We start from the raw sequence: 16,148 nt of genomic DNA on the forward strand, positions 1-16,148 counted from the left end.
ACAACTAACATAAATAATCGCAATGTGAAGAGTAAAATACATGCTTAAGTTTCGAAAAATGCAGCTTTTGTGTAAATTAAGAACCAAAGAGACTTTTCAAGAAGCTTAATACATATTCATATAATTTAATCTCAGTTCTTTCTTCTATTACTGTTTAAAAATTATGTCTCGTATTTCTGTTCCTTTTCTTTCTATGCTGGAAATAAAAGTTGTTAAAATGACTTAAGCGGCAACTTAGAGCAATTTTATAAAATTTTTATTTATGTTGTTAAGCATGTTAAAATCAAAATTGATGGGCTAAAATATATTTATATCTCGCCTTTTTATCGTTTTAAAAGGAATTTAAAAGTTTCTAATTAACTTATACATAATAGTAAAAATATTCTGTTGGTTAAAATAAAGCAATGACCTATAAACTACGGCCTGCGGGCCAAGTCCGGTCTGCCACCTGTTTTTATTTAAACAGCAGCTTGATATTGCATTTTACATGAAAAAAAGTAATAAATTACATTTTGCCTTCTAACGCAACTGCTGATAATGCAGCTGAAAAATTATCGTTAAGTACCGAAAGTGGAGCAACTGATGTTACATATTCGCATTTTGCTCTCTGTCGTAGCCATTAAACAAGCGTTGCCAATTCTCTCAGCTCTGCTTTAGCGACTCACGTTCTGTTTTAGCGTCTGTCACATCTGTCTGTTAAATTAACTACCGGCACTCTGTGACAATTTGTTCTTTTTTAAAATTTTATTTACTACCCTCCTTGCTATGTCATTGACTAGACCAGATCAAAAGAGAAAAGTGAACTTTCAAAGTCGTAATTTTAAGACAGAACGGCGAGTGTGTTGTTTTGTCACAAAATTAAATGAAAAATTACTACGCTTATTATGTAATGGATTCGAGATCGGCGAAAAGAGTACAGCGCACGTAGTCATTACCAAACTAAGCACTCGACAGAATATTCAAAATTCACAGGAAATGAAGGATGGCTAGAATAGGGAGGATCAAAATGGAGTGATCCATCACAGAGCAATTTATTCATAAAAGTAAAAAATGATATTCAAGCAGTATCTGAAGTCAGTTTACGAATGGTGCATTTATTATCTTCGAAACGGAAATCGCTTACCAATGACGAATTAATTAAATCACGTTTGCTTGCGGTAGGGATGAAATGTTACCAGAGAAAATGGATTTGTTTCGAACTGTCAGGATGCCGGCGAGAACAACTCTTAAAAATATTGAGTACATCGGGAGCCACATCAAGAGTTAATTAAGACAGGGCAAAAAATATTATATTCAGTATATTTTTGTTGGCTCTTGATAAGCCGACGGACATTACTGATACTGCCTAGATGCTGCTGTTCATTCCGAGGTATCAGTGTTGACTTTAGTTTGCCTGGTAAATTAACTTCTATGAATAGGCTTCCATGGAACAACTACAGGTGATAGGTGAGAGGGGATCTGGATTCCCGGGGGGATTATTAGAACTATTCGGGTATAGTCCGGAATCCGCAACTGTATAATGCGAGAACACTTTGGCTCCCCAGAAGCGCGGTGTCAGGAGCGTAATAGAAACTTTTGTACTGTATATTGAAATTTGAACATGTTAAACTGATATTTAAACACTTTATTGTATACTGATGCACATACTTCAGCTGTTACATAAATATCATACACTAATCATTGTACATTCCCGTGGTGCATTTTATGTACACTTAGGTTTAAACACCGGGCATATATTGTTACAATAATGTTTGTTTTACACATGCGTACTTTGGTGCACATACATAAATATTCCACACTAAAAATTTAACGTATTACTCTTGATTACAGGCCAGTACTACAAACATACATACATACATACATATATGTAAATAAATAAACACACATAAATTACCCTAGTGCATTTTACATATAAACATTCCACACTAAAAATTCAACGTATTACTCTTGATTACAGGCCAGTACTACAAACATACATATACAAGATACATACATATATATATGTAAATAAATAAACATACATAAGTTACCCTGGTGCATTTTACATATATAGTTTCTACGGATACGTTAGTTCCTTCAAAGTGTTCATGTACAGGGTTCAATCATACACAAATGGTTGTAAATTTACAGACATTTGAGAATAAATAAATAAAATGTTTTTTCTAACTCACTTCTGGCAACCCTAAAAAAATGAGAAGACACACGGACGTCAAACACGTCAACTATGTTAATCACGTGATATTAATTTATCCCATGATCCTCTTGTTCTTTATTAAGCTTCTGTATGTGCTTGTATTAACAGTAATGTATCTATCGCTTATATTATTTTGGTTGCAGTAGAATAAATATATTATCAGTGCTTAAATCTGCATCGTATTATTTATGGGTAAATCCCTCATTATCATCGTTAAAATTTCAGAGATTCAACTGCTGCTACTGTGTAAATCACGAAACTAAAATTTAAACTGTGAATATAAACTTTCTGAAACTGCTAAGTAACACTTAATAATGGCACAGTCAAGTCTTAAAGATTGTATGCAAATAACGAAACTGAATTCTGAAAATTACGCTAATTGGAAATTCAAGATTCAAATGCTTTTAATGCGTGATGGGTTAGATGATCTTCTTTATTCTCTCCCACCTTCTAAACCTGATGATGAACTTTTAAAGAGGGATAAACAAACACGAGCTATAATGAATCTGTGCATTGACGACTCTCAGATTATTCATGTTAGAGATGAAACGACTACCGCCGTACATGGCAGAAATTAAAGTCAGTTCACGAGCGCTCAAATTTGAGTAGCAAATTATATCAGAGAAAATTATATTCAATAAAAATAGCGGGATTCTAACCACAGACCTCTCGAATACGAGCCGAATGTGCGAACACTACACCACAAAGGCAAGATAAAAAGGCGGGAGAAACACCTTATAAGGTAAACAATAATGTTTTTATTTCTGAGAGTGAGATTGTTTTCCTTTCCCTTAATAAGAACTTTAGAACAGGCGATCTGCAAGAAACAGCGTTTTAGCAAAGACTTCTTACGGGAGTGATTTGTAAAATAAGTCTCGACTTTAAGGTAGGTGCCATTTATTGTAATAAGTTAGTTGATCGGTGATGTAAACAGAAGATGTAGAAAAATGTATGGTTCATCGTAGGAGACGTTTTGTAGGGGTGTGATACATTTCGATTTTTTTCCCTAGCAATTGAGAAAACCCTGAGTTTTCTCACGCTGTTGATAAAGAAAGGTGTGCGGCTCCTACTCCAAATTTTACTCAGTTTTATTTGGCTCGGGAAAGGCCATGGCAGAATAGGATTGACCAATTACACTCATGTCCATAAATTAAGGATAATGCAAAATCAAGCAAAGGAAGAGTTAGAAGCAAAACAAATTTGACTTATTTTAAAGCTTATTTATTAAACGAAAGGTAAAGAGCAAAAAAAGATGCTTTATGTTTCATATTATTAAAAAAATTAGCGATTTTTTCTCCCTGGAGCAAATAAAAAAAAAAAAAAAAAAAAAAAACACCTATTTACAAAAAACCAATATTACATGGTTGGTATGATTGTTAATACATTGTATGTCTCCCAGAAGATGCAATACAGTCCGTACAACGCCTAGGCATGCTGAGTATCAAATTATCGATCTGATCTTGGGGGATAATACACCACTCAAAAAGCAATGCTCTCCGAAGTTCCGGTAGACATGTAGGAGGTGGTTGACGGGCTGCAACTAGTTGACCAAGCATGTCCCACACGTGCTCTACTGGATTCAAGTCCGGTGAGAATCCTGGCCGGTTCATACGGGTGATATCCTCCGATTGAAGGCATTCGCTTACGATGTTTGCACGGTGAGTACGGGCGTTGTCATCCATAAACACAAATTGTGCGCCCATGGCGCCCCGAAACAAACGTACATGTTGTTCCAGAATGACGTCCCGATAGATTTGGCTTGTCATGGTTCCAATTTGAACATGCAGGTCAGTTCTGGAAAGCAGAATAATTCCACCCCAAACGAGCACTCCTGCACCACCGTAACGGTGTCGTTCAATGATGTTTTCTTGGTGGTAACGGGTACCTGGAGCTCTCCATATGAACGTCCGGCGAGAATCAGACTGCAAGCTAAACCTGGACTCGTCGGAAAGCATCACACAAGCCCACTGTTGCGGTGTCCACAGTGCAGGGTTTCTACTCCAGGCTAACCGCAGGCGACAGTGAGTTGCAGTAAGTGGAACGCATCTGACAGGTCTACGAGCATATAGACCAATCTGCCCTAGGCGTCTGTACACGGTCTGCCTTGAAATTGTCGTATTCAATGCCTTGAAATTGTCGTGGCTGAAGAGAGCTGGCGAGACAGGTCTGAGGCTGTGCTCCGCCGGTTTCTTTTGGCAGTAACTGCCAAATATCGGTCCTCATTCGGCATTGTAACTCTGGGGAGACCTGTGCTGTAACGTCTACTCACATTACCATCATCTTGGAATCGTTGCCAAAGCCTGGAGATGACACTCTGGGCAATTCCAAGTTCGTCTGATACTTCCAGTTGAGTACACCCACATTCCAGACGGCCGATAATTCTACCACGTAAAAAGTCATCCAAATGCGTCCTTTGTGTCATAACAATTCGGTTATTGCACTAAAATGCTTATAAAGCGCCTGTGAACAATTTTACTTCTTTGCCTGTATTCCTTATATATCACTCTCTTACACTCTCGTCATTGTGACGTACCATCAGTATCATTTGGTTGCTTCCTGAAATTTGCATATGATTCTCGAAGACGTGTGTAGTGATTTTTCAGGTGATGTATTTATTTTAGAGTTCGATTTCCGCGTGACTCCGAATTAATCTTAATTTATGGACATGAGTGTAATTTGAAATGAAGTGTGATTGCGTCAGAAAGTGCTGTATATTTAATAATTAGGCGAGGATTTAAGAAAAGAGAGATTTTGCTGGAAGTGACGGCTCAGAGTTTTCCTTCAGGCGTTTTATTGCTCATTAAACTCTTATGGTTTTATATATATATATGTGTGTGTGTGGTCTTCATACAATTATATAATCCAAAAATACGCAAGCCAGCTTTATAATTCAATTTAGCAATAGGCTTTCAATTCCTCCTTTTTAATTTGTGCATTTCGTCTCTATTCTAAAAATAATAACATTTCTGATCTGCGCTGTTTCCAGATTAATCAATGCCAGAGAGCTTGAGTAACGCTGATGACGTAGTTAATGCGGAACCTACCTTTGAAAACTGAAACCTTTCTAATCTAAGCTAAAACCTTTCTCTTAATAAACTGCCATATCGGATAAATGCGCACTTCAGTTTCTGCCTATCTTCCAGCAATGGCGCTATTTCGCTGTGCTGTCTTTCTATCGCAATAGTATTCAAAATCGTAAGTGTTCTTGAATAGGCACAATTAGAGTACCAAGTAGGTCGTCAATTGAAATAAAATTGAATATTTAATATCACTCGGCTGCCAAGTTTCCTCTTCAATATGGGTCTACGATGTATCCTATCTACGTGAAGCGTAATCAGTATTTCTACCTTTCTGCATCTCGGTATTTCTATTATTGTGTTAAAAAATATTTGAATTTTTCTGTTAGGAATAGTATACGCGTAATCATAATTATTTAGGAAAAGTAAGAAAAGTAAAGCTTGCAATAAGAACAGAAAAAAATTATTCTATTCATGGCTGAGATGCCGCATACCTCCGTCGATTGCTGCTTAACGTAACGACTCATTACGTTCCTGAAGAATGACTTCTTTCGCCGCCAGCACACGGTAGCAATACTTCGCGCGAATTAGTGTTAACAGGGTGATCTCAACGCATCATGAGTGCGAACGTGAGACAATCTTCAAGAACCACTTTAGTCGATTTCCAGATTTCCATTAAGAAAAAATAAATTCTTTTAATGTGGACAATATCCGCCCCTTGTCTCCATTTTTATTTGTGATGAGTGTCCACCCGTTCTCAAGCTAAGCTCCGACCTTGGACTGCGCGATTGGACAAGTAAAATTTTTCCTTTTTCCTTTATTCATGCTTAGGATTTAGAAGTGTTTTTCTTGATTCATTATAATTGTGCAGAAATCTGAGAAAGGTTTTTAATATGTATAATAACTAAGAGTTTTGGCCTTGGCTGAAAGCATCTCTATCTGTAATAAATCATATATTACTCGGAATTTTAAATTATATCTAAAAGGAAATGTGTTATAATGCTTACACATGGTGTTATCCACGAGGAAGTAAGAATAAAAATATGTGGTTTATGCCCACCTTTGTTATGATAATAGTAAAGAGGTTATCCCACATGGCTACATGTCCCTGCTAGACGGGATTTTTCTGAGAAACGAGATTCTGGTAGCACTGGTTTAAATTGGAGCATGCCTTTAAAAAAGCACACTAGGGCTATCTGAAAAGCACACTAGGCAAAGCACACTAGGGCTATCTGCCTGAGGGATGCCTTCGTGGAGGACTGGCTCGTATACACGTTACACATGGGGAAAACCACGAAAACTCCCATGCAGCCAGCCCATTCGCGGGATTCGAACCTCGAACCGAACTACCAGCGTTCAGCGACTTTACCGCTCGGCCGCTGGTGGGCTAAGTATCAAAAAGAAAAGTTTTGGCCTTAAAGGCCAGACAGGAACTGACTCGAAAGCGCGCGTGCAAGGTAGGGCAGCGAGAAGTCTCAACTAATTCTCTCTTTTGACTAAAAGCCATAACTTAAATACTTAACAGTTTGGAAGCTCATTTGCATAACCAAACCTGTTCGCGTTTAATCTGGCCGGAAATGGAAAATAAAAGAGAATAACAATTTAAAAAAAAAAAAAAAAAGTTAGTAAAACTTAAAATCCTTAAAACTGTTCCACTCTGTTTAAGATTTTCGAGAGCAGATATAGATGGAAGACAGTAAAAACAAATGGCACATTCGCATTTTCGAAGATTTCTTATCAGACAGCATTTTTATTTTTCAGAAACAATTTTCATTGCTCAAATACCGTTATATGGAAAATATAACTGAATTCACATGATTTATAAACGATGAGAGAAAGCGTTATCACCATGCAAAGTCTGATAATTCTCATAGCAGGTAAGGATGTGTTTTACAGTCACTTCCACACTATTTATCACGCATCTTTACTGTATACATTTCTGAGATTTGTTCTTCGGAAGAAGTCAAATACGGCGAATAGATAATCCGAGTTCTAGACTTTTAAGTATTACTCTGTTTATAAATGTTATGTGTTCTTATAAAAAATTACGCTACGTTGTCAGTTATTTAGAATTACTGAATAGAGTTAGAAATTGATGTCGGTGGATTTCACAAGATAACGCAGATTTACAGTTCTGTAGTCATATTACATATTATAATTATCATCACAAAATGATTTCTTTAGTCCCGATAAGAGATAGCCTGATTAGAGATAGATTTTATCAAACTGCATTAACACTCACCCTACACTCATGAGTCTGAAACTCATTAAAAGGTCTTAATTTACAGTACAAATCAATTTCTATTATTATAATGACAAGTTTTTAGTGACCAATACAGTTTATTTATAATTAATAGTTTAAATCCAAACAGTAATTAATTCAAGTTATTAATCTGATATTTAAAAGATATTCTTTGCTAAGTCAAATTAAACATTTTATTCACCGTTTAACTCAAAAATACAGGCTGTTCCCTCATTTTCAGATGATTTTCATTGTAATTACAGAAATATTTTACCTAAAATGTTATGTTTAAAATTTTATAATTTTGATAATATTGATAATCATTCTATTTGATAGTCATTATCCTTCGCTAAAAGTTCAGAAGTGTAAAAATACATTGGTGATAGATCGGGAGACACAATGTGGATATGAGTGAAGGGTATGAGCTTGATAACCGTTTCTTTTTCCTTTTTTTTTCCAGGAAATTAGCAGTAGATTTTGACGTGTCGCTGCTTTCTTTGTCCTGATACATTTCGAATGATTAATCACATTGTGTGTAAACAGAAGGTATTTCACGTTTGAAAATTGGGCATAAAATATATTCTTGATAATATGTGAAATTGACCTTAAAATTTTTTCCACTCTCTTTAATTTTAATTTGCCGTTATATGAAAAACCAGCAACAATCATATATCCCTTAGACAAACTTTCTTTAGATTTGTTGACCTAGGTTTTAAGATTTTTTTCCTCCTCTTTGATTATAATAATCTTTCAATTGCAGTCACTTAAGTACATCCAGGATTCGCCTGTTGTGACAACATTTTTCCAATTTTGTCCGGATGAATGTTTCTCATAAAGAATTCTGCAGCGCGTTCTGCGTTAGGCGATATTTCGTGGAGAAAGACAATGTACAATAAGTTTTTTTCGCTTTTTTAAGGTTCAAATAAGCATTAATCAGTTTCTTTACAGTTGACACTGAGCGTTTTAATGATTTTGTAACTGTTCTTTGACTTGGCGGATTTTCTTTTAAGATTAAAGGTCTTACTTTTGCAACATTCGAAATATTCCTTTTTTTTTTATCTTGTATGCGTATTTGGGAAAGGTTTCCCACTTGAAGTTAAATTTTTGACATTATCCCCTTTGTTGTCGACAACATTACCTATCGTAGCTATAGATATCGAAAACGCATGGCTTTCACAACATTTTTTATGACTAGATACGGAAAGAGCATAAACATAGCTTTCCATCCATCGCTTCTTTAAAAGCAACATTTTGCAAGATGACAAAACTGCCAAGTAGCAAACGATAATTTATACTTTGAAAAAACAGTTGCAGTTAAAAAAATTTCGAGCAGCAGAGGTTTTTTTTTTTTTTTTTTTTTTACAACTGAGCAAAATCTTCTCAAAATGTGCAAACAGCCTCTGTAAGCCTATGCTGCAATGATTTTATAGCAAAGCTGAAAGAAAATTATTATTGCTTATCGCAGTCGCATGTGGGTGCTTAAAATGAAATACAATATATTCAAGTATATCGATCAAATGCAAACATTACTAAAAGAATAACAGATTTCACGTAACTACAGACTCACTTAAGTTTCCCATTTTATTATAGATTTGATTGTCTTGTTGAGAAGATTGAGAAAATCTTTCTAGGATCATAATTTTTCAAACTTCCTGTGTCGTTTCAGTCCCCAAACAACATGGTCTGAACGCAAAATGTTTTTTTAAAAGTTTTTTTAACTTCTTATTTTTCGACTGTGTGCAGTTTTGCCAGTCAATTACAGAACATCCTATCCTCATTTTTTGCGTGAAATTGGACACATCTGCCGCGGCCACGCCGGTTTTCTACAAACCAGAGCCTTCCTTCTCGTTACTTTATCCTGTAAGACGTTAGATTAATCTAACTACATTTGATTTTAATTCAACATTACTTAGTTAATTTTAGCCAGATGTGTTGGCCCAAGTGAGACCGTCTGTGAAGAACTTTGTGTTTGAATAAAAGGGTCTTATACATCCTTCTTCTGACTTTTGTTTGTATCATAAGACTTAAAGATAATGCTTCTGCAGTCTTTTAAAACTTCGTTAGTGAGTGCTTCCTTATCATGTTAGATGCTATAAAGTATTAGGAGACTTCTCTTCTGGTATCAATATTTTGAACCTACCTGCACTACTACAGTATTTCCTTCCGCTCACTCAGCTTGAAATAATAATCGCACGATTTATTTGTTAATTCGGTTTGTTATTGAAGCTAAAAACAAAGCAAAAAGAACGATATTTCAGAGTTGTACCTGAGATTCCACAAGAATCGCAAGCGATTCTCTACAACTTTAAAAAATAATTTTTGCAATACTTCTGAAGCACTGAAAAACTGTTGGCTGAAAAACTGTTTCTATGCCTGGGTAAGATGGAAAGCAAACAGTGAATTTTTAAGAATAATGATAAAAGTCTTTTAAATCAGCGTATAAGATATTTTTACCCTTCTTTCTGCAGGCTCTCGTGGCGTAACGGCAGCACACTCGGCGCGGCGTGGTCATTGCTCATTTTTCGTGTCTTCCTGCTTCAAAATTCCTTACTCTACAGTGACGCCCGAACTAAAATGTGGTGGATGATGATTCTTCACCACCAGGATTTCGCGATTGGGTCCTCTAATTTCCAGTCGCTCTTTAAAGGAGGTATTTTTCTCCCTCTTTTCTGCATGCCTTCGTGGTGGAATGGTGGTACACTCGGCGCGTATTCGAGAGGCCCAGGTTTAAGACCGGCGATGTCATGGTTTATTTTTCATGTCTTCCTGCTTCAAAAACCCTATTAACTCTATAAATGTTAGAATAATGGACTCTGACATTAAGTACGTTATCGGTTTTTAAATATACCTTTAAAAATTGAACTTTTTGTATCACAAGTATACCTATTTTTAATATTATAATCATCTCTATTTCTCTAGAGGTGAAGCTATATTTCATTTTTCTGATTTTATCGAGGACTGCAAGCCTCAGTATATTTAGCAAATGAATTATCAAAATATTTTTCTCCCAAATGTTTGATTAGCTCCCATCAGAAAAATGGGATTTAAAAGATAGTTAGCTGACAAATAACTCACAATAATAAAACATTAAGATACATTAAAGTGTACTGTATTTGTTACATGAGGAGACATTACTTACAAAATACATATTAAAGGAACATAATACAAAGAAAGATACATTAAGAAATTTTAAACGCAGCTATTGTATAACTAATTAATTTATAAATATATACCTCTTTTTTAATCTGATTGCATTAAATGTGACCTATAAATAAATAAACACCGATGTTGTTTAAGTATACAGATTTTTCAAACATCCATTACAGAAATTTGCATTCCGATTTCAATAATAAATATTTCGTTATATGCATCAACGAAAGCTCACTTACGCAGATGACATCCCATCCGTGGTTAGGAAGTGTCTGTAAATGGCTTTTGAGATAGACGATTTGCTAATTTAAAATGACTGATTTGATGACTGGTTAACTGAATGATTCATATTATCAGAACACTAATAATTATGGAGGTATCAGATCACTGATTTTAAATTTCAAATAAAACAACCCAAATTAACAACAATTAATTTTTTGAAACACCCGCACAAAAAATTAGCTTTAAAAATCCCTGCATTAAAGAACAATAATTATTTTTTTAATTAGAGGTCTTATTATGAAGCGCAATTTTAAATAGCTTAATACGCTTCATCTTCAGCAATTAAAGTTGAAGTAAATTTATAATGTGTGCATTATGTTTTAGATTATGGCTAACATGATGTATTTAATTATATTTTGTTTCATAATATTTAAATTTGTCTTCAGATATGAATTCTCGCTTAACCTTAATTTCATTACCACTTATGATAAATACTGAATAAGAAATTGCTTGTAAATAAATAAGGAAACGTTTGAAATTTGGGTATGCAAAACATTGCCTTGAGAACTAAAAATCCTGATATCTTCTAACACAAGGGGGTTTTAAAAAAAGGAATCTGGTCACATTTTAGCATCCATAAATATTTCATCAGAATTCAGGGGAAAACGTCGTGTTGAAATATGAAATCTTATATTATGTTGTATTCACATTTCTACTTTTCGATTATTTCTGGATTCGAAACCATTCTTGCGATATGACAATTTGACAGGAAAATTCGAGAACTGTATATCATTTTATGTCCTACTGTTTGAATATCAGGAAAGAAAATGCCTTGCATTAACTTTCGATTTGAAAGTCGGATATTTTGCTTTTCATGTCACCGGAGTACTCAAGAATGTTCATTGTGCTAATATATATCAATATTTACAGAACGTTAAACTATATTTTTCTTCATTTGCGCCATTAAGATTTAGGATTGTGAAAACTAACAGTTAAGACCAAAGATTACAACTGAGTGCTTGCAAGTGGCAGGCAAATTTCTATCAGGATACTTATTCGCTTAAAAGTTGATTGTTAAATTCTGAGATTCTTTGTAAAACTATGTGTTCGTATTTCATTCAAATCTAGTAGAATGTGAGGTGGTGAAATAGAATTCTGTCTCGGAATTAGATAACAAGTAGACATGAAATTTATTCGAACACGAATATTTCTTTAGTTCCAGATTCTTGTCTACATCTAATTAACTGATTTATCTAAAGTTAAAATTCAAAAATCTTATAATTGTTATTTGAAAAAGCTGAAATTTTTTATCTAGAATGATTTGGAAAATGAATGATAATAATCAGTTTTTGAATGTATAAATTTTCAGCCCAAAGAAGCTTTAGCCCAGAAGGGCTATTAATTTCGTTTTGGCATTTTGCGTTAGTTTACTATAAAATTGTGAATTACTTTTCAAATTGTTACCACCAAATATTACAGCCCTGCGTTATATTTAAGGAAATTAAATAGTAAAGAATCTGCATAAATGTATGTATGCTTCTCGCTCTGTGAAAAACAATGGTACGTAAAAATATCAAATTTTGAATAACGTAGACCTCCACTCAAATATAGGTATCTGGCAGACCAAATTTGGAATTTGGAATTCGCTTTATTATCTGTTTCATGTTTTGTAAAACTTAAACGAAATTTTGATTAACAAACTCAACGATTTCAAAGCGTTCTATTAATATTAACATCGTGAACATCTTCGAGCACAGGTAGCGAGGTTTCTTTTATATTTTTGTATTATGCTGTTGAACTGAATTTTATGGTTTAAGTGCGAAGAACGTGATATTTAATAAATAAAGATAACACAGAAAAAGTTAAAAAAAAGGCCATCTGAGCGAAATATAAAGTCTGAAAGCTTTCGTTTTTTTTTTTTTTTTTTTTTTTTTTTTTTTTTTTTTTTTTTATTTATTTATTTATTTATTTATTTAATACAGAATTATTTAATATAATTGCTAATTACTTTTTATTTTACTTCCTAAACTATTGATTTGATAGACTTTTTTCCAAACTTCCTTTGCAAAACCTTCTAAGAAAATACATGATCTGTATCAGCAGAGCAAATTTTAATTTAATAAACGTTCTGGATTCCTGAAATAATGCTCCTCTAACATTCAACCACGTGTTCTGAAGATTTAACGAAGCCCACCCACTTTTTCTCTCCTAAGATGGGGTCTCAGGCTCCGGAATTCTTTAGTAACATGAAAATTCAGTTTATTCTCAAACATCCGATATCTGATTAAGCATTCAAGATGAAATCAAGTACGGATTTGTTATTCAAGTTTTAGGAAAAGAAGTTTATTCATTTCGCTCATACAGAATATACATCATGTAGAAGTATATCCCTAACCTCATTCCACGTGCAGTGCATAGGCAAACCATAATGAATAATTTTAATTTTTCTTTTTAGAATAGGGTGCTTTGCAAAATAGTTGTTTTTTGGAAGAAAGTTGCTTTATGATTTCGTTGAGAAGAAACATGACGCATGGAAAATTTAAATTCTAAAGGAAAGAGATATTTTTTTAAAGCAGTTGTAGTGTATCTTAATTTTTTTCCAGTTTACCTCGTCGTCTTCTCTATCAAATTCTGCATCTTATGCTCATTTATTTTGGTTGTAATTGTTTCAGTCTTAGTTATTTTTTGTGCGATCAGTGATACTAATCAAGTATTTTTCTTTTAAAATTAGGCAGAAAATCAACCTTATTTTTTCGATGATAAATATATAATATTTTCGGGTAAATACTCTTTTGATTTGAGGGCAATAAAGCAGAGGTCATTCTTCTTCAGGAATGGAGTTTTTGTAATTATTGAGAAATGTTTTTGTTCCTGAAATAGAAGTATATGTACACCTGTTCGCACTCAAAATGGATAGAGGTTCACCCAAAATAAAATAGTTGCTGTTTTGTCTAATTTTAAAATTTGGAATGGCATGCTTCCCTTCCATTTGATTTTTTTTTTTTTTTTTTTTTTTTTTTTTGGCTACCACCTGTCATTTGCAAGACATTTCGTATAGTTCAGTAATTGCTCTATGCACCATATCTTTTTCTTTTGTATCGCCATTTTGTGTTCATGATGGATTGTTTTATTCGCTGAAGTTGATGAGTTTTCATTCCAATTTTATTTCTCCCTAATTTTGGTGATGTAACTTCTTTTTATATTTCCTCGAAATGAAATTATTTAAGATTCTGCATTTTTTTTTCCATGATAAGCGCAGTGTGTATTACTGTTGTTGTGTTTTGTAATTTCCGACGTAATGAATGCTTTTCATTTCTTTTAACGCCGTTTGCAAAATTTTCATACTTTACCCCTTTTCGCTTTTTTCCTTACGCTTTCCTTTTTCATTTCCACTTATTTAGCATACTATCAAACAATAGCCAGTGTCGTAAGTTAGGCTTGAAGCTTCTGAAACTTTTAAACCATCTCCAAATGTTGCCTATATGCAAACGTAAGAATAACACTCTCAAATTTATACAAGACAAATGCAATCTTAAATCATTTCTGTTTCCAAATTTTTGCATAATCTTGAATTATCACTTCTTCATTACATAATAGGAAACACGTCTATATGTTTGTCTGAACGCATATATGAATTCTATCATCTCCATTTAAAAACTGCTATTCCGCTTCTGTTTTAGCTATTCAGCATAAATTTTTATTTTTGTCTTACATCTAAATTTCCAAACCTTATACTAATATTCTTCTAAAATCTTCTTTCTGTCAGTACTAATTCCGTAGTTAATAACTCTGATATTAATCTCTCGGGAGATCAGCTAAAAATACTGAAACGTACCTTCAGCTATTCACAAGCAACCTTCAGCTCCTCAAATAACTACTCCTATTAATATAGCTTTTCAGTTTAGCAAAATGTCTGAAACACAGAAAAATACACTTCATCACTTAATTACTAACAACTTGAATTGCGATAATAAATCGTTCATTTCGAACCGTTACCAAAAAAGAAGGAAAGCCTTACTTGAAATTCATTCTAGTCAAAACATTATTATTTACAAAGCCGATAAAGGTAGACAAATCGTCGCTATGAAAAACATAGAAACGTCGATAGAGTCTCGAAGCTAATTGGTGAAAGCCCATACTTAGATCCCTCAAGTTCTTTCAGTTTCTGACTTCTCTAACATTAAAATATCTATTAAATCTTCTCATATTCTTCTTTGCTTAAAAAAAGTTGCTCATTCCTTTTGCATGAGGTTTTATATTCTAATCAATGATCACGAAATTGAAACTCCTTACCCGCTTCTGAGCATTGAAAATGCCGTGTTTCGCAAAACAAACATTTATTACAGAGTAATACGCAGAGACACAAGCAGAGATACAAACAGAGATACAAGCAGATCATGTTTTAACAAATCATAAACAAATCGAATGGGATTAAGTTTCGGAATACATCGGACGTGACAGAAAGCTATACTTCCTTTTAACCAATAAGAATACGATTACTAATATCTCAACACAAATTTAGTCGAAATTTTAGCAATATTTTGGTAAAAATGGTTAATATTATCGGAGTTACAGCCGTGAATACATGCATATTCTAGAATAGTATTTTCTATTTTTTTTAGAATGCCAAAAAACAAAAGATCAACCGTTTGGAGTCATTTTGCCAAGGCAGACGGAAATTATGCATGCTTCAATGAATGCTATAAAAAAATTTCCATTTAAAAATAGAAATAAGTCAGCAATGCGTCGTCATCTAAGCAGCGTTCATAACATTGACTTGACAAAGCAGAGGCAGAAACGACAGCTAAAAAAAACAAAAACTTTGGATAATTTCGTAATCAAAACATCAATTCAAAAGATTGCTGCAAAAATGGCTGCAGTAGATGGTTTATCAATTCGTCAAATCATTCAGTCAGAGTTTATTTGACAAAAGTGGCCTTAAGGGGTATGAAGCTTCCAGCCAACGAAAAATCTGTAATGGCTCTTGTTCATAACCATCATGCACTGATGTTTTTAAAATATTTTTTCATTAATATAAATGCATAAATAAATGTCTAATTAAAGAAAAAATTTCTTTTAAATTTCTAAAAAATATTGCTTTAATTAGAAGTCCATTATAAGTCTTTTAATAATGTAAGTATGTCAACTTTAAATGCTCGAAAGCCCGAAAAAAGAATCAAGCTCGATCTCGAGCTTAACCGAGCTTCAAATCATCGAGCTTTACCAAGCCCTAGTTATTTCGAAGCAGGAGACTTGAGAAAAATGAGTAACGCCCTCGCCGGAAATCGTACCACGGACCCCTGGAATACGCCCCCAGCGTGCT

This window comes from Stegodyphus dumicola, chromosome 9 (genome assembly GCF_044657685.1).
Source record: "Stegodyphus dumicola isolate Sdum_Otavi_A_Nest chromosome 9, ASM4465768v1".
Classification (NCBI taxonomy): domain Eukaryota; kingdom Metazoa; phylum Arthropoda; class Arachnida; order Araneae; family Eresidae; genus Stegodyphus; species Stegodyphus dumicola.